This window comes from Callithrix jacchus, chromosome 7 (genome assembly GCF_049354715.1).
Source record: "Callithrix jacchus isolate 240 chromosome 7, calJac240_pri, whole genome shotgun sequence".
Taxonomy (NCBI): domain Eukaryota; kingdom Metazoa; phylum Chordata; class Mammalia; order Primates; family Cebidae; genus Callithrix; species Callithrix jacchus.
The window spans coordinates 135,578,666-135,598,167 of NC_133508.1; the positions used below are offsets into that span (position 1 = coordinate 135,578,666).

The 19,502-nt window shown below is 36.8% G+C and overlaps 1 protein-coding gene across 4 annotated transcripts in view; it reads right to left on the minus strand.

Moving 5' to 3' along the window:
• The window catches only part of DPYD (dihydropyrimidine dehydrogenase), an 895,784-nt gene that overhangs the window by 570,296 nt on the left and 305,986 nt on the right, over nt 1-19,502 (minus strand). The window lies entirely within an intron of this gene.

Here is a 19,502-nt window from a genome sequence, read left to right on the forward strand (position 1 = left end):
TTTCACAGTTTCGGGGGAAATTAGGTTGAAAAAGAGTTATTAGCACGCCTAGGAAATTAAAAAAAAGTACACAGTTTACTTTTTAATTTTTAATGAAAATAACTGCTAAAGAACATCATTATTCTGTAAAATTGAGAGCTTAGAAGACAGAGGGATCCCAAATAAATAATCTAACTTTACATCATAAGTCTAGCAATCCACCCACCTCAGCCTCCCAAAGTGCTGAGATTATAAGCCACCCCACCTGGACTTGGAATGTTCTATAGAAGTCAGCTATGTCTAGATTATATATCATGTTGTTCTAGTTACTCTATGCACTATTGAAAGTGGGATATTGGAGTCTTCAGCAATTATTGTAGGACCAATGTACAGACTGAATGTTTGTATCTTCCCGAGCTTTGTATGTTGAAGTCCTAACACCTAGTATGGCCGTATTAGGAGACAGGACCTCTAAAGAAGTAATTAAGGTTAAGTGAGGTCATAAAGAAAAAAAAAAAAAGACAGTGGGACTTTTAAAAATACCTACATTTTCTGAGCTCTGATTTTGTCTTATTTCCATATTTATTTGTAAATCTAAATGTACCATTTTTCCAGTAACCAGTGATCTTATAATTCACAACAACAAATCTTATGGAACAAATAACCAAGCCAAACTGTCATATGCTATCTACAGAGCAGTTGTTCAGGCAGCCCAGCAAGAAGAAGAAAAATAATGTTCTCCACTTGTAGCAGGCAGAAATTCACTAACTCCCTTCTTTTCATGGAAGACCTTTCTGTCTTGTGTCCTTTGGTCTAGACATTGGGTTTATCCTCTTACTGGACAACAGAATTCTCAAGCTACTCAAGGTAAATGAGAAAATCAAGGGGTCTAGCTCCTTTTTAATAGACTCTTCACAAATCCCCCAGGTTTGGCCTTGTGTTCACTCTTTTTTTCCACAGCTACCTGGTATTATCGATCTTCAAAGTTTAACTAGGGTTAGTCGTACCCATTATGATACTTCACCAGTCGTGTTAAGGATTTAGCTTTCTTGGGTGTGCTCAGTCCAACCTCATGTAGCCATCTGTTTTTCAACTTCCAAAATGTCATTTCCACTCCTTTCTATTATTTTTTCCTTCTGGGCTTATGACATTTAACAAATCCTGTTGCTTTCATTGTTGTGAAAATCCAGGATGGGATAGAGATACACTTGCATTCCGTCTGCCATTTTTAAATGAAATCCTCATTAAACTAATTTTACAAAGCATTTCCATCGGTAAATTGTATCATATTTTGTCTTAATACTTAGAAATTTTTTAAATTTTCTTTTCAAAAGAGTGATTGGATCTATGAGATTTATCTCCAGGTGTGATTTTGCTTTCTATGAATTGTCAATATTCCAAGAATGTACTTGAACTTGATACAAACTCAACTGTAATTCCTTTTTTTTTTTTTTTGAGACGGAGTTTCGCTCTTGTTACCCAGGCTGGAGTGCAATGGCACGATCTCGGTTCACTGCAGTCTCCACCTCCTGGGTTCAGGCAATTCTCCTGCCTCAGCCTCCTGAGTAGCTGAGATTACAGGTATGCACCACCATGCCCAGCTAATTTTTTGTATTTTTAGTAGTGACGGGGTTTCACCATGTTGACCAGGATGGTCTCAATCTCTTGACCTCGTGATCTACCCGCCTTGGCCTCCCAAAGTGCTGGGATTACAGGCTTGAGCCACCGTGCCTGGCCTCAACTGTAATTTCTTAAGTCTGCTGCACAAATTGTATTCTTCTTACTTATTATTATTTTTTTTTTTTTTTGAGTTGGAGTCTTACTCTGTAGCTCAGGCCAGATTCCAGTGGCTTGATCTCAGCTTACTGCAACCTCCACCTCCCAGGATCAGGTGATTCTCCTGCCTCAGTCTCCAGAGTAGCTGGGATTACAGGCAAGCACTACTGCATCTGGCTAATTTTTTGCGTTTTTAGTAGAGATGGGGTTTCACCATGTTGGCCAGCCTAGTCTTGAACTCCTGACTTCAGGTTATCCACCCAACTCAGCCTCCCACACTGCTACAATTACAGGCGTGAGCCACCGTGCCCAGCCTGTATTCTTTAATACCTTCACTGTCAATTAGACTGCCAGTGAGCAAGGCATAGGGGAAAAAAATGAGTTACGATTTTCTGAAGATATTTATTCACTAAATATTCTAAAGAATATTATAATTTGTATTTTTAAATTAAATTTCGAAATTCTAAAACATGCAGTCTTGCCCATGAGTTGCCTCACTCTTATGAGTTATAAAGATGTCCATATTTTTTATGGGCAAATGTAATACAAAGCAAATTATTTTTTGACAGTGTTGAATGATCTCCTCTCAATCAGTGAAAACACATTCTCTTGCCGTTACTGACTAAGCAACTGGTTTTATTTTTAATACATTGTATGTAAATGAACAACCATCCATCTTCTTGTAGTCACAGATATATCTGATAAAAGATGATTCCCAAACAAAGGAACCACGGTTGTCTAGAAATAACATTTTATGCTGCAATGTTTGTCTTAATAATGGTATCAGAAAACTGATAATTTAACACCAATAACATGTTCCAATTAGAAATATATTTACTATATAACTGGCAGAGAATGTTGAAGACTAGTGGTTTCTGAAATTCTTCTCAAAGACCCTGCACTAAAAATGATGAAACCACAAATATGCTAATTAGAATTATTCCTAAATAATCATTAAAGCAGACAGTTGCTTTTGTTTTTGAATTTCACATGTAAATTCAAATATTTTTTGAGATAAACAGATAACTGAAATAGACCTATAAGAACACACCTACAGAAATTAAAAGGTATTCAGTTGCTTGTTTCTGTTAATGAGTACTAGTTTTATTCTATAGTTAGTACCTGCAGTTTGCAGCAAATAAGCCAAAAGACTAAGAAAACATCTTGTTTTGTTATACCAGAATTCAATTGTTGTCAATGCTTTATTATGCACTTCAATTAGTTTTATAAATTAGTCTTCTCTACATATCTAAATATATATTTCCTCATGAGGTTTAATATTCAAGGAGATAAATATGAGGAAATGCTTTGAAACCAATTATAGGAATAACCTTACATAATCTGCAAATGCTGATCAAAATACCTCATTTCTACAATGTCAACACTGGAAAAATATAGCTTTATTAGGTTGAAAATAATTATTTTGACTTTTAAGATAATGGTTAGATTTGATTATAGGTACACAGAGATAAATACAACATTGAAAACACTAAGCCACATACATTTAAAACATTGTATAATTCTAATAGCTACTTACTACTGGTTACTTTTTAATGTTCTCATTGAAGTTCCTAATACTAAACTATAAGGAAAAAAGACCTAAGAATTTTGACTTAAATATTAATTAATTACTTCAGCGTTTGCCCAAGTTCTATCTCCAATAATCTCTCTGCTGGACTGTATAACAGCTGCCCAGATCATCTCCACATGTCCAGTCTCATTGCCTTCAAATTCATTGTCTACTCAGAAAGTCTACACTGCCTAAAACCTTTTCATCACTTTTCATATTCGGGAGAATAAAAGCTCAAGTTCCCTAATATACTATCAAGCCCTCTGTGACTGTATGACTTGCTTCTTGCCTAACACTTCTGCCTAAAGACTCAAAAATGGGAGTGCCACAGACTCCAGAAACACTAGAGGTTTATAATGCTAATTCACTGAACACCTGGCTCTCTGGAACCCTCTTAAAAAACTTCTCCCTCTAACTTCTTTTTTCCTCCTAACTCCTAGTCATTTTTGCTAATCAGTAAAGACACCATCTCTTCCAGGAAGTCTTCTATGCCTCCCTCTGTTACCCCAATACACATTCGCACACTTAAAAGTCATCCCAGGAGTGTTGGACCTACCCACTGTGTACCCACAGATCTCTGGGCATCTCTCTATCACTACATATATCATTACCATATTGTGTTGTAATTATGTTACTTTACCTCCAATGAATCTTAGATCTTTGTGAAGTCAAGGAAAATGTTTAACCCTTCATTGAATGCTTAATAACAGGTACCTAGGACAGATCATGGTAAATGTTGATAGAATGAATATATGAATTTGATATAATTACATATGTCGAACCAGGCTGCTTATAAATTTGCAGTCTGGAAATTTGAGGGAAAGCTTTTAATAATGATTTTTAGATTAGAAGTACAGTCTGCACATTTGTATAAGGGTGATATCAGTTCAACATATTCAGTGATGGATGTTATTTCATTTTCTGTATTGCTCTGAACAGTTATAGTTTAAAAATATCAATTCACAATGAAAAGTATTTTCCATGCCATATATATTGAACTATTGTTCATTAACATATGGCTATTTAAGTTTGACAGAAATCTGAACTCACTTCTTCCTTCATCTGAAGTTGAAAGCTTAGCTTAAAATGAATTATTTCATTTCTCAAAACAGCAAGTAAAAATGTTCAACTTGCTATGTTTTTCATGTAATGCTATGCAATTTATCTGGATTTTTTTTTTTTTAGATGGAGTCTTACTCTGTCACCAGGCTGGAGTGCAGTGGCATGATCTCAGGTCACTGCAATCTCCTCCTCCTGGGTTCAAGCAATTCCCCTGTCTCAGCCTTCCAAGTAGCTGGGACTACAGGTGTGCACCATACATGGCTAATTTTTTGCATTTTAGTAGAGATGAGGTTTCACCATGCTGGGGAGGATGGTCTCCATCTCCTAACCTCATCATCTGCCCATCTCGGCCTCCCAAAGTGCTTGGATTACAGGTGTGAGCCACCTCTCCCAGCCTACCCGAATTTTTTAAGTGTACGTAGTATAAACACTCAAAAGTTTTTGAATGAACACGAAATTATATTCCCTTTCATTGATTCTTATATACATTTTCTTGCTCTCTTTTGTTTCTCCATATTCACCTTCATTTCTTCAATTTCCACCTCTTTCTATATGAGTATTGTATGTTGATAGGGTCTGATCTTGAAATAAACCCAATGTACATGGCATAATATGCTTACAGCTGAATTCATCTTCAACTTGCAACTTAGAAAATGTCCTATATTCTTTCTAACAGTAATACTCTGTAATGGCATGGTGGCTGGTTCTATTACTATACTTAAGCAAAATAAAAGCTACTATGGACTAACAATTTGCTAAAATGCTACTGTTCCTGTATTTTAACAAATAATATCCTTGTCACAATAATTTAGGAAATGGGGTTATTTAATGACCTGATAGGATCAACCTCTTTTCAAAGTATTTAATTACAACCTGAGTATTATTTATAGTTGGCTAAAACTGGCTCAAACCAGCTTTGTGTGTTTGCTGATTTTATTTTTATATGCTTGAAGGGATGATAATTTTGTAGGTTTTCTAGAATATCCATTTGATAAATGATTACTAATTTCACTGTAAAATGTGCAAAATACATTACTTTTGTCTTAATTATGAACAATAAAACTAACGTTCAATAAAGGTATCATCCCTACTTGTTCCCTCTGTTACAATAAAACGATTTATTTGTTCTTTGCTTCCTTCCACCCCATAAATGTAAACTAGTATTAAGATCCATCAAAAATGTAAAATTAGTTAAGCAACAATGTAATGTTCCTTATCTATATTTCTCTACTATGTTGTACAGTTTCTTCACCCCATTTATCATTTTCTGCTCTGTGTGTTCCTGGAGATGCCTTAAGGTTTTCTCTCTCTTCATCCCTCCCCACCAACCTTCAGCTTCTAGTAAAGCCTTCCTACTCAAAGGAGTAAACAAAACCTTACTACTTCACTAAGAAGAGACTAAGGCAAAGTGAACTCACTTGGCTGACACGTTCCCCCTTAGAACTTTTTCTATGTTCACCAAACTATTTATGTGTCAATGAGAAAAAAAAATATATCCTTTCAACTTTCAAAAGCTAACATTTCAGCCTATGCTCTTCTTTTCTGGTCTCTTCTTGTTTTGCTCACTCCCTGCTTAAATTTAATTATCATCTCAAATTTCTGTTTTTAACTCACTTCTTTATCTTGCCATAAAATGTGTTCACATTTCTCTGTTAGAAACACAAAATCCAATCAACCAACAAACATTCAGTTCTTCTTCTCCCTTAAGCCACTATACCATGATTTACCTCTCCATGATTCTTGTATGAGGAACCATGAAAGTTTGATTCTTGTATGAGGAACCATGAAACAACCACAAGTTTTGCTTTCTGGTTCTGTCCTATTACACATTGGAGGAGAAATATTTTAGCATAATGCCAGTTATGTTTAAAAATATCCGCTCATTTGATTTAACATATACCATATATGTAGGTATAAATATTAGAGTTATAATGAACTCAATATTACAAATCCATTTGAAGAGGGTAAACAAATCCCAAGATCAAAGACTTGCTTACAATGTTCTCTTCACCCCTTTCCCCCTCATTTTCTTGTGTGTATACCAATTAGCCTACAATGGTAGAGACCATATGTTCAGTTATTCTGCATCACAGAAACATATAGAATCGAGGAGGACTGATGTTATGTTTCCATAATGCATAATGCATATTTTCTTTCCCTACTTTAGGAGGATAAAATATTTAACTGTGACTATGGAAAAGCTAATTTTAGAGACCTGTCTACTTGATATTTGCCAAAATAAGAGAATTTTTAAATGTGTTAAGACATATACTATGCTTTGATAAAATAAAAAATATAGAAATCTAGGAACAAAGCTCTATGGAAGAAGCAAACTTAAAGACAATCAAATTACAATAAATATTGAAATTTCTATTGCAGAATAACTTTATTGGTTAGTAAGGAAAAAAGAAGTCTTACTATGATGAACATGTCTCTATAAAATAAATCTTCATCAGCTTTTATAAAACATGCTATATGTTAATTATTGTTAAAGAAATTGCTTTTTTAAAGACCCCAAGTAAAAGATTTTATCCCCAATTTATCTCCTTTTAAATATGTATATACATACATACATACATGTGTGTGTATATAAAATACCAAATTTTACTTTATTTTATATTTTCACACATAGGAAATATTTAGCATTTCCAAGTCAATTTTTTAACAAATCATAAGCAGGTTCACTAGTAATCATGAATACTAGCTGTGTACATCAAACAACTGATATTAAAACACAATACCGAAAGAAGATCCAAGATGTCCCTTCAGAAGCAGCTCAGGATTGCAGCTCCCAGTGAAAGTGTTGAGGGTGAGTGGATGCCACATTTCCAGATGGATCTTTATTGCCCACAGACCAGGAGATTTCCAGGCGGAGGAGCCCCACAGGTCGCCAGCACGGCTGTTTTGGCCAGTGTGGCTGTTTCGGCCAGCACAGCTGTTTTGCCGGCGCCCTAGCATGGTGGCTCTCCATACAAAATACACTGGTCTGGTTGCTCTTTTAAGCTGGCAATTGAAGCTCCGAAAAGGCAGATTTGCCCATTCATCTGATTAAACAGGTCTGAAACAGGGAACCAGGCCAGGAGATTCCCAGGCAGCACAGTTGTTTCAGCTGCCACAGTGGGTCACCACACGGGAAATCACACAGATCCCAGCGCCCTTTCAGCAGGCGACTGAAACACTGGGGTGAGAGTCAACCATTCAACTTAAAAAAAAAAAGGCTCTGAGGCAGGGAGCCAGGTGATCAGGCTCAGCAGGTCCCACCCTCACAAAAACAAACAAAAAATCCCAGGAATTAGAAACGCTCGGGGTAGAGAGTTTCACGGCAAGCAAGAGCTGAACCCAGGACAGTGCAGCTCGGTGGGGGAGGGGCGTCCACATCACCAAAGCACTCCACCCCTATGGAGGTAGTCCGCCATTGATGAAGCAGCCTGCCATTGCCAAGGCAAACCACCATTGCCAAGGCAAACCACCATTGCCAAGGCAACCCACCATAACAGAGAGAGTCCACCATTATAGAGGAGGGCCACAATTGTCAAGGCAGTTCTACCCACACCCATATAAACAGGACTAAAGGGAAGTTCACACAGCAGCAGGGCGGAGCCCACAGCAGCTCAGCAAAGCCTCTGCAGGCAGACAGTGACTAGGCTGCCTCCTTGCTGGGCAGGGCAGCCCTGAAAAAAAAAAGGCAGCAGCACAACGGATACTCATAAATAAAGCCCTAACTCCCCAGGACAAAGCAGCTGGGGGGAAAAAAAAAAGGGTTTATGAGTTCTGCTGCAGCAGACGTAAACGTACCTACCTAGCAGCTCTGAATGAACAATGGAGTTCACAGCTCAGCACTTGAGCTCCTATAAAGAACAGGCTGTCTCCTCAAGCAGCTCCCTGACCCCTGTATATCCAAAGAGTCACCTCACAAAGGACTGATCAGACTGACATTTGGCGGGCATCATTCTGGGACAAAGATAGCAGAAGAAGAAACTGGTAGCCACCCTTACTGTTATGCAGCTGCTGCAGGTGATCCCCAGGTAAGCAGGGCCTGGAGTGGACCTCAGCAGTCCTACAGCAGAGGGGCCACACTGTTAGAAGGAAAACTAAGAAACAGAAATAAATTCATCATCAACAATCTGGACATTTACTCTGAGACCCAACCTGAAAATCAGCAACTATACAGATGACAGGTGGATAAATCCACAAAGATGGGAAGAAACCAGTGCAAAAAGAGGAAAACACCTGAAACCAGAACACCTCTCCTCCTACAAGGTATCACAATTCCTCACCAGCAAGAAAACAAAGCTGGATGGAGAATGAGTGTGATGAAATGACAGAATCAGACTTCAGAAGGTGGGTAATGAGAAACTTCCATGAGCTAAAAGAACATGTTCTAAATCAATGCAAAGAAACTAAGAACCTTGAAAAAAGATTTGACAAAATGATAACAATAATGGACAACATAGAGAGGAATATGAGTGAATTAAAGGAGATGAAAACCACAATAAGAGAAATTTGTGAAGCATGCACAAGTTTCAACAGCCGAATTGACCAAGCAGAAGAAAGGATATCAGAGGTTGAAGATCAACTCAATGAAATAAAATGAGAAACCAAGATTAGAGAAAAAAACGCAAAAAAAATAAACAAAGTCTCCAAGAAATGTGGGACTACGTGAAAACACCTATTCTACGTTTGACAGGTGTACCTGAACGTGACGAAGAGAATAAATCCAAGCTGGAAAATACTCTTCGGGATATTACCCAGGAAAACTTCCCCAACCTAGCAAGGCAGGCCAATATTCAAGTCCAGGAAATACAGAGAACACCACAAAGATATTCCTCAAGAAGAGCAACCCCAAGGCACATAATCAGCAGATTCACCAGGGTTGAAATGAAGGAGAAAATGCTAAGGGAAGCCAGAGAGAAAGGTCGGGTCACCCACAAAGGGAAGCCCATCAGATTCACAGCAGATCTCTCGGCAGAAACCCTACAAGCCAGAAGAGAGTGGGGGCCAATATTCAACATCCTTAAAGAAAAGAACTTTCAACCCAGAATTGCATATCCAGCCAAACTAAACTTCATAAGTGAAGGAAAAATAAATTCCTTTGAGAACAAGCAAGTACTCAGAGATTCTGTCACCACCAGGCCTGCTTTACAAGAACTCCTGAAAGAGGAACTACACATAGAAAGGAACGACCAGTACCAGCCACTCCAAAAATGTACCAAATGGTAAAGAGCATCAACAAAATGAAGAATCTGCATCAACTAATGGGCAAAACAGCTAGCTACCATCAAATGGCAGTATCAAATTTACACGTAACAGTATTAACCCTAAATGAAAATGGGCTAAATGTACCAATCAAAAGACACAGACTGGACAATTGGACAAAAAGCCAAAACGCGTCAGTGTGCTGTATCCAGGAAACCCATCTCACATGCAAGGATACACAAAGGCTCAAAATAAAGGGATGGGGGAAGATTTACCAAGCAAATGGAGAGCAAAAAAAAGCAGGAGTTGCAATTCTTGTCCCTGATAAAATAGATTTTAAAGCAACAAAGATCAAAAGAGACAAAGAAGGACATTACATAATGGTCAAAGGATTGATACAACAAGAAGAGCTAATGATCCTAAATATATACGGACCCAATACAGGAGCACCCAGATACATAAGGCAAGTTCTTAATGACTTACAAAGAGACTTAGACTCCCACACAATAATAGTGGGAGACTTTAACACTCCACTGTCAATATTAGACAGATCAAACAGACAGAAAATTAACAAGGATATCCAGGGCTTGAACTCAGACCTGGAACAAGCAAACCTGATAGACATCTATAGAACCCTCCACCCCAAATCCATAGAATATACATTCTTCTCAGCACCACATCACACCTACTCTAAAATTGACCACATAATTGGAATTAAATAACTCCTCAGCAAATGCAGAAGAACAGAAATCATAACAGTCTCTCAGAACACAGTGCAATGAAGTTAGAACTGAGAATTCAGAAACTAAGAACTGCACAGCTTCATGAAAACTGAACAACTGGCTCTTCAATGTTGACTGGATAAACAATGAAATGAAGGCAGAAATAAATAAGTTCTTTGAAACCAACAAGAATGAAGACCTAACATACCAGAATCTCTGGGACACATTTAAAGCAATCTCTAGAGGAAAATATATAGCAGTAAGTGCCCACATGAGAAGAGTGGAGAGATCCAAAATTGACACCCTAGTGTCAAAATTGAAAGAGCTAGAGGAGCAAGATCAAAAAAACTCAAAACCTAGAAGATAAGAAATAACTAAGATCAGAGCCGAACTGAAGGAGATAGAGACACGAAAACCCCTCAAAAAAATCAATAAATCCAGGAGGTAGTTTTGCGAAAAGGTCAACAAAATAGACAGACCACTAGCCAGATTAATAAAAAAGAAAAGAGAGAACAACCAAACAGATGCAAAAAAAAAAAAAAAAAAAACTATAAAGGGGAAATCACCATAGATCTCACAGAAATTCAAACCATCATCAGAGAATATTACAAAAACAACTCTATGCACATAAAGTAGTAAACCTGGAAGAAATGGATAAATTCCTGGATACTTGTGTCCTCCCAAGTCTAAACCAGGAAGAAGTCGAAACCATGAATAGACCAATAACAAGATCTGAAGTTGAGGCAGCAATTAGGAGCCTACCACACAAAAAAAGCCCAGGTCCAGATGAGTTCACAGCCAAATTCTACCAGACACACAAAGAAGAGCTGGTACCATTTCTCCTGAAACTATTCCAAATAATCCAAAAAGAGGGAATCCTTCCCAAATCATTTTATGGGACCAACATCATCCTGATACCAAAACCCAGCAGAGACTCAACAAGAAGAGAAAACGTCAGGCCAATATCCATAATGAACATAGATGCAAAAATCTTCAATAAAATACTGGCAAGTCAATTGCCACAGCACATCAAAAAGCTTATCCACCATGATCAAGTAGGAGTCATCCCAGGGATGCAAGGCTGGTTCAACATATGCAAGTCTATAAACATAATTCACCACACAAACAGAACCAAAAACAAAAACCACATGATTATCTCAATTGATGCAGAGAAGGCCTTTGACAAAATTCAACAGCCCTCTATGCTAAAAACCCTCAATAAACTCGGCATTGATGGAACGTATCTCAAAATAATAAAAGCTATTTGTGACAAACCAACAGCCAATATCACGCTGAATGGGCAAAAACTGGAAGCATTCCCTTTGAAATCTGGCACTAGACAAGGATGCCCTCTCTCACCACTCCTATTCAGTATAGTACTGGAAGTTCTAGCCAGAGCAATCAGGCAAGAAAAAGAAATAAAGGGTATTCAAATAGGAAAGGAGGAAGCCAAATTGTCTCTATTTGCATAGGACATGATAGTATATCTAGAAGACCCACCGTCTCAGCCCAAAATCTCCTGAAACTGATAAGCAACTTCAGCAAAGTCTCAGGATACAAAATCAATGTGCAAAAATCACAAGCATTCCTATACATCAATAACAGACTTAAAGTGAGCCAAATCAAGAACGGACTGCCATTCACAATTGCTACAAAGAGAATAAAATACCTACGAATACAACTAACAAGGAACATAAGGGACCTCTTCAAGGAGAACTACAAACCACTGCTCAACGAAATAAGAGAGGACACAAACAGATGGAGAAACATTCCATGTTCATGGTTAGGAAAAATCAATATCGTGAAAATGGCCATACTGCCCAAAGTAATTTACAGATTCAACGCTATCTCCATCAAGCTACCAATGACCTTCTGGAAATGAACTGGAAAAAACCACCTTACACTTCATATGGAACCAAAAGACAGCCCACATAGCCAAGTCAATTCTAAGTAAAAAGAACACAGCAGGAGGCATGACACTACCGCACTTCAAACCATACTACAAGGCTGCAGTAGTCAAAACAGCATGGTACTGGTACCAGAACACAGCTATAGACCAAGGGAGCAGAACAGAGGCATCGGAGGCAACACAACACATCTAGAACCATACAATCTTTGATAAACCTGACAAAAACAAGCAATGGGGAAAGGATTCCCTGTTTAATAAATGGTGTTGGGAAAACAAAACTACATTGAGATACCATCTCACACCAGTTAGAATGGCAATCATTAAAAAATATGAAGACAATGGATGCTGGAGAGGATGTGGAGAAATAGGAACACTTTTACACTGCTGGTGGGAGTGTAAATTAGTTCAACCATTGTGGAAGACAGTGTGGCAATTCCTCAAGGACCTAGAAATAGAAATTCATTTGACCCAGCAATCTCATTACTGGGTATATATCCAAAGGATTATAAATCGTTCTACTATAAGGACACATGCACACGAATGTTCATTGCAGCACTGTCTACAAGAGCAAAGACCTGGAACCAATCCAAATGTCCATCGATGATAGACTGGACAGGAAAAATGTGGCACATATACACCATGGAATATTATGCAGCAATCAAAAACAATGAGTTCGTGTCCTTTGTAGGGACATGGATGAACCTGGAGAACATCATTCTCAGCAAACTGACACAAGAACAGAAAATGAAATACCACATGTTCTCACTCACAGGCGGGTGTTGAACAATGAGAACACATAGACACAGGGAGGGGAGCACTACACACTGGGGTCTGTTGGGGGAATAGAGGAAGGACAGCGGGGGTTGGGCAGTTGGGGAGAGATAGCATGGGGAGAAATGCCAGATATAGGTGAAGGGGAGGAAGGCAGCAAATCACACTGCCACGTGTGTACCTATGCAACTATCTTGCATGTTCTTCACATGTACCCTAAAACCTAAACCTAAAATGCAATAAAAAATAAAAAAATAAAAATAAATAAAACACAATACTAATAAAAGTTAATCATCATGTAAACTAACCTTTTTTGCCATATTATCATGAAAATCTCTCTAGCCACACAGAGTTATCTAATATATGATCTGGTGAAAATAAGGATGAGGCAACAGCAAAACCAACACACACTATGAATAAATCATGTTGAAATAATGTTCTTAAATATGGAATTAGAGCATATTCATTCAGTATGTGTGAATATCACACTCTGTGGCATTTTTAATCACAGAGTTTCATTGGAATAAAATCTTCTATCATTCTGCATAGGGTGGTTATGAAAACCAAATATGTAATCTCATCAATGTCATGGCATCCTACTATGTGCCAATTTTGGTGAAAAGGTAGTTTATATTATTTCTACTACTCCCAACAACCATGAACCACGGCATACTGAGTGAATTTAACTAGCTTCAAGATTTATACTAACAAATATGGAGGAGATACTGCCACTCATGTGATTTCCTCAGAACTAATCAGGTACACCTAAGAGCTTACTAGATATTTTCACTAGGTTGTTACAAGGAATCCCAAACATAAGAAGCCAGAAAAGATCTCATAATCTCCCCCTATTTTATTTTATTGGTAATTTATAACTACCATCCATTTATTTGGTTAAAAGTAGTGTTGAAAATAACCCCTGACTTGTACTTATTCCTTAGATCTTTACCTTCCCTTCTCCTTCCAACTCCTGTCCTTCACTGACAGTATCTAAGACTCACTAATTATGTTTCCTTATGTTTGTTTCCTGTTCTTAGCTCTGGCTGCCCTACCTTAGATCCTTGATTTTTTCTTGCTTGAATTATTCCAATAGCCACAAATGTAAAATCACTCAGTGTCTGATATTGCTCTTCTCCAATCCGTTTCCACAGTGCAACCAAATCAATCTCTCTAGTCTTTTACGTCTCACATCAAAATCCTTCACCTTCCACAGCACAAAGTAAACACTCAATAACTACTGCTAACTAAATGCATTTACATTACCGTGTGAATCCTCCTGCATCTAGCCCTGGTTTATCTGTCCCTATTTGCCAGCATGTGACTCTGGAAGTGAAAATTCCAGCAAGAAAATGGAACTGTCATATATGATATTCCCTACATTTGGGTGCATTCCTAATCCCTGCCCCAACATGTCTCCTGGATTACCCTTTTCCTACAGAGGCTTATAGTCTAGGATGAACCAATAGAAATATATACATGTAAGTGAAAAAATGTTTCGGATGTTCTCATACTGTGTTACATATTGTGAAGAAAAAAGGAATAAAGTGACAGATTGGAAAAAATTTACATCTGTCTTCCCCTAAAACTGTAAGCCTCTTGATAAAAAGGGCATATTAATTACAAGAAACGTGGTATTTACTGAATGAATAAATGAAGTTATATAGGCATATAATGGGAGTGAAATCCTTAGCATTATAAAAATTATGAGAATGAAGATAATTTATTTATTTTTATTGCTACTTTAAGCACATGACTGTTGATATTTTATCAATGATAATGAAAGTTGGACTCTAAGGATAATTTATAAACAGACTTTTCAATAAGAGTTTAAGGTTGTGAGGACATATATCTGTGTGTGTGTGTGTGTGTGTGTGTGTGTGTGTGTGTGTGTGTAGCTACAGGTATAAAGCTATTTGAAACTAATACATATAATATGAGTTTAGTACTTTAAGCTATAGCTTAAAATACTATTTCAAATAGTATTTTAATGTTGTGAGGGTATAATTAAGTAAAACACACACACACACACACATGTGTGTGTGTGTGTATTATATATAATTATTTTTATATGTGTGTGTTTTACTTAATTATATCCTCACAACCTTAAAATACTATTTGAAATATTTTATATAGTTTTTATATCCAGTATAGTTATATACATATTATGTAGATACACACACACATATAAAAATAATTATATATAATACACACACGCACACATATATATGTTCTATCTTCCAGCCTTTTACAACTTAGTCATTTTTCTGAGAACTGGAAGTTTGAGGTGGCAGAGTAAGGAAAGAGTGGAATTCATAAATATACATATTATGTAGAATATTAGTTTTGAATAGTTTTTATATCCAGTATAGTTATATACACATTATGGAGATAGACACACACACACACAGACACACGTGTATTTTTTGAATAAAAACTATTCAAAACTAATGTTTTTAATATATGTTAAGTTAAAAGTTTTCATATCACTGCCTTATTTTACTTTCTTTTATTAGAGGTCTTAGTAGTCAAAAAACTTTTAAAATTTGTAGGAAATTTTGCTTCTAATACAACTTGTTGATTTCAGGCTACTTTCCGACCCTACAGAAACAAGAGTCTTCAAGTGAAAATAACTTCAATATTATGCTGACTTTATGAATTCTACTCTTTCCTTACTCTGCCACCTCAAGCAAGCTTCCAGTTCTCAGAAAAATGACCATAAGTTGTAAAAGGCTGGAAGCTAGAACACATATGCACACACACACATACACAGGGGAAAAAAGAGCATACTTAAATATAGTCGAAAGCAGTTGAAGAAAAACATAAGATTGCTTTACCACCAAAAGTCTAACACATTTCAGTCTCTACCACAGCAACAGAAAACCTCATGGATACACCAATCACTAGAGACTCATACTCAGTCATTTCTAAGTCCCATATGATCTCGTATTATAGCCCAGAATGGTTCTGTCAGAAATTCTGGTAATACAGCTACCAAAAACACATTAGAAAGGGAAAAAAGGCACAAACATAACATTGATTCAACTTGCCCTAGAGTACTCCATTAACCAAATATTTCTACAGTCAACAGGAGAGGAAAACAAACATACACACAAAAATCCAATACGTCAGGGTGGTTTGCTTTAGAAAATAATTTAAGTCAATATACTTAAAGTGTTTTTTATTTTAGTAATTACACATAGATGTTAATATCTGTTAATATCTATGGAATTAATAAGTGATCATGCCTCCCATAAAATGACAGTAGTATTTTTTATTATCAATCTTTTTTCAGATTGTTCTTATTATACTTTTTTTTTTTTGAGACAGAGTCTCACTCTGTCACTCAGGCTGGAGTGCAGTGGCACAATCTCTGCTCATTGTAACTTCTACCTCCTAGGTTCAAGCAATTCTCCCGCCTCAGCCGCCTGAGTAGCTGGGATTACAGGCACGTGCCCCACACCCAGCTAATTTTTGTATTTGTAGTAATGACAGAGTGTCACCATGTTGGTCAGCCTGGTCTCAAAGTCCTGACCTGATGATCCACCCACCTGGGCCTCAAAAAGTGCTGGGATTACAGGCATGAGTCACCATGCCTCGCCTTTTTACTTTTTCTTTCTGCATTTTTCTAAGTATCGTAAAAACCAACTTGAATCCAGTTCAAGGCAAAGGGAATAAAACATTTAATTAGGGAGTCTTGAATTTAATGTATTTTTACAGTAAATCGAACAGATTTTGAACTAGGAATGTTTTGATCCACTACCTGGCACAAAAGAATTCATTTCTACCTAATCACATTATCTTCAAAACAAAAAATCACAAATTCTATTCAATATCCAGTTATTTTTCTTATTCAGTATTCAGATGAGTCTATCTTTAATTAATTTAACAGTGATACTTTTCCTACGGTCTTTAACAAACGTTGCCACATAACAAACACGCACTTATTTGTCATTTATAGCAAGACGATGAATATGCTTGCATAAAAAGTTAAGGACATCTTCCAATATAATCCCAGTGTACTGCCCTGAGCACCTTGAATAAAAGGAACTATAGTCTGGATGGCTTTTTATTTCCTGGCTGAAGTCAATAGGTGCTAATTGTTAGCATTCATAATGAAGAATCCAGAGACAGAACAATAAAGTGAAAAGGAAAGTTTAAAGAGGTTTTATGGAACAAGTCTTAGCCTAGAGGTAAAGATAAATTTTTTGTATGTATATATTTTATTTTTTCTTAAGTTATCAAAAATTGATGAGAAAAATAAAACCATTCATTAATAATGTCTACATTATACTTTTAGAACCATCAATCACTTCATAGAAACTTAAGTTCTCGATTATTCTTTCTGTGATTTGTTTCATTTTATTTTTAGAATCAGAATCTTGCTCCATAACTCAGGCTGGAGTGCAGTGGCACAATCATAGTTCATTGCAGCCTTGACCTCCTGGGCTCAAGTGATTCTCCCACTTCAGCCTACTGAATAGGTGCATGCCACTGTCCCTGGCTAGTTTTTTCTTTTTGTAGAGACAAGGTCTCGCTATGTTGTCCAGTCTGGTCTGGAACTCCTGGCCTCAGGCGATCCTCCTGCCGCGGCCTTCCAGAGTGCTGGAATTACAGGCATGAACTACCCTACCTGGCCCCTTCTGTCTTTTAATTCTTAGTTGTGTGTGTGTTTTTTTCTTAGACTATGAAATCAAGTATGAACTTTAATGTACTTTAAATGAATAAAACATTACACTTTAGAAATAAAAACAGCAGCTTTACTTGTGTTAGTAATATTTTTAAAAAATTAACACAGGCATATCAGGAAAAATATATTTTTGAATGCACCTTTCAAATAGGCTACTTGCTAAAATAGTGAGTCAGTTGTGAGAAACATAGTTGTGTTCATGAACATCAAAATGTGGAGATTTGCAAAAAATCAGCTATTTAAAATTGCTAGTAAAAAATAATCAGTGGTAGATACAACTTCTGCTACCTATGTTGGTGTTCTTAAACGATTTCCACAAACAGATGCATGCAATCAAAACAAGTTAGGTTCTATTAGACAAAAGTTCACTTGATTTATATTTCAACTGGACTCCTACTTAAATTGCTTCTCTTAAAACTAGAAAAAATATAAGCAATTTATGTTCTTAAGTAGTTTCTGGTGCGTAGTCCTCAGAACAAATCTACCTGTCTACTAATTCTTTAAATAAAGTCTTATTGGCACTAAGCCATATTCATTTGTTTACATATACTCTAAGGCTGCTTTCACATCACAAAGGTAGCGAGCTGAATATCTGCAAAAGAGACCATACAGCCCACAACATATAAAATATTTGATAACTGATCAATTATGGACCAATTTTGTAGATAACTGGTTTAACATTTTTTATTAGAAATTTAAATAGAAAATATTTTTCTTTCTCTTAATAGTCTTCTCTATAATTTGCCACTTCAAAACTGATCTTCTGGCCAGGCGTGGTGGCTCATGCCTGTAATCCCAGCACTTTGGGAGGCCAAGGCGGGCAGATCACGAGGTCAACGGTTCGAGACCAGCCTGGCCAACATGATAAAATCCCATCTCTACGAAAAATACAAAAGTTACCCAGGTGTGGTGGTGGACGCTTGTAATCCCAGCTACTCAGGAGGCTGAGGCAGGAGAACCGCTTGAACCCAGGAGGCAGAGGTTGCAGTAAGCTAAGATTTTGCCACTGCACTCCAGCCTGGGTAACAGAGCAAGACTCTGTCTCCAAAAAAACAAACAAACAAACAAAAAAAATAAAAAAATAAACTGATCTTCCTGCTGAATTTGGCCCTCTCTCTTCATCCCTTTGGCATATAATCTAATTGAGGCCCTCAAAATATCAAAAAAAAGTGAATGCTATTTCATTTTTATGGGAGAGGTTCTTATTTTCTAGTTCATCTTTTTGATTATATACTTAAATATTTTTAAACTTTTTTCCTCTATATATTATCACTGCAAGTTTCTGTTGGTAACAAGCAGGCTGCAAACGAAAAATAAATGAAAAATCAATACATACTACTTACACCCATTAGGAGAGCTACCATCAAAAACCACACAAAAACAAACTAGCAAATGTTGGTGATGATGTGAAGATATTAAAACCTTTTTCACTGTTGGTGAAATATAAAATGGTGTAGCTACTTTGGAAACAGTATTTTGGTTCCTCAAAAATTAAACAGAATTGCCAAATTATCTAGCAGTTCCACATATGGATATATGGCCAAAAGAGTTGAAGTCAAGGACTTGAAGAAATATTTGTATAACCTATGCTCGTGGGAGCATTATTCCCAATACCCAAAAGTCAGAAACCATCCAATGTCCATTGATGAATGAAGGTTAAACAAAATGTGATATATACATAAAAGAGCATTATTTAGTCCTTAAAAGGAATGAAATTGCCACATGCTACAACATGAATAAACGTTGAGGACATTATGCTAAGTGAAATAAGCCATTCACACACAAAATATATAACTATGATTCCACCCATACTGGGTACATAGAATAGCA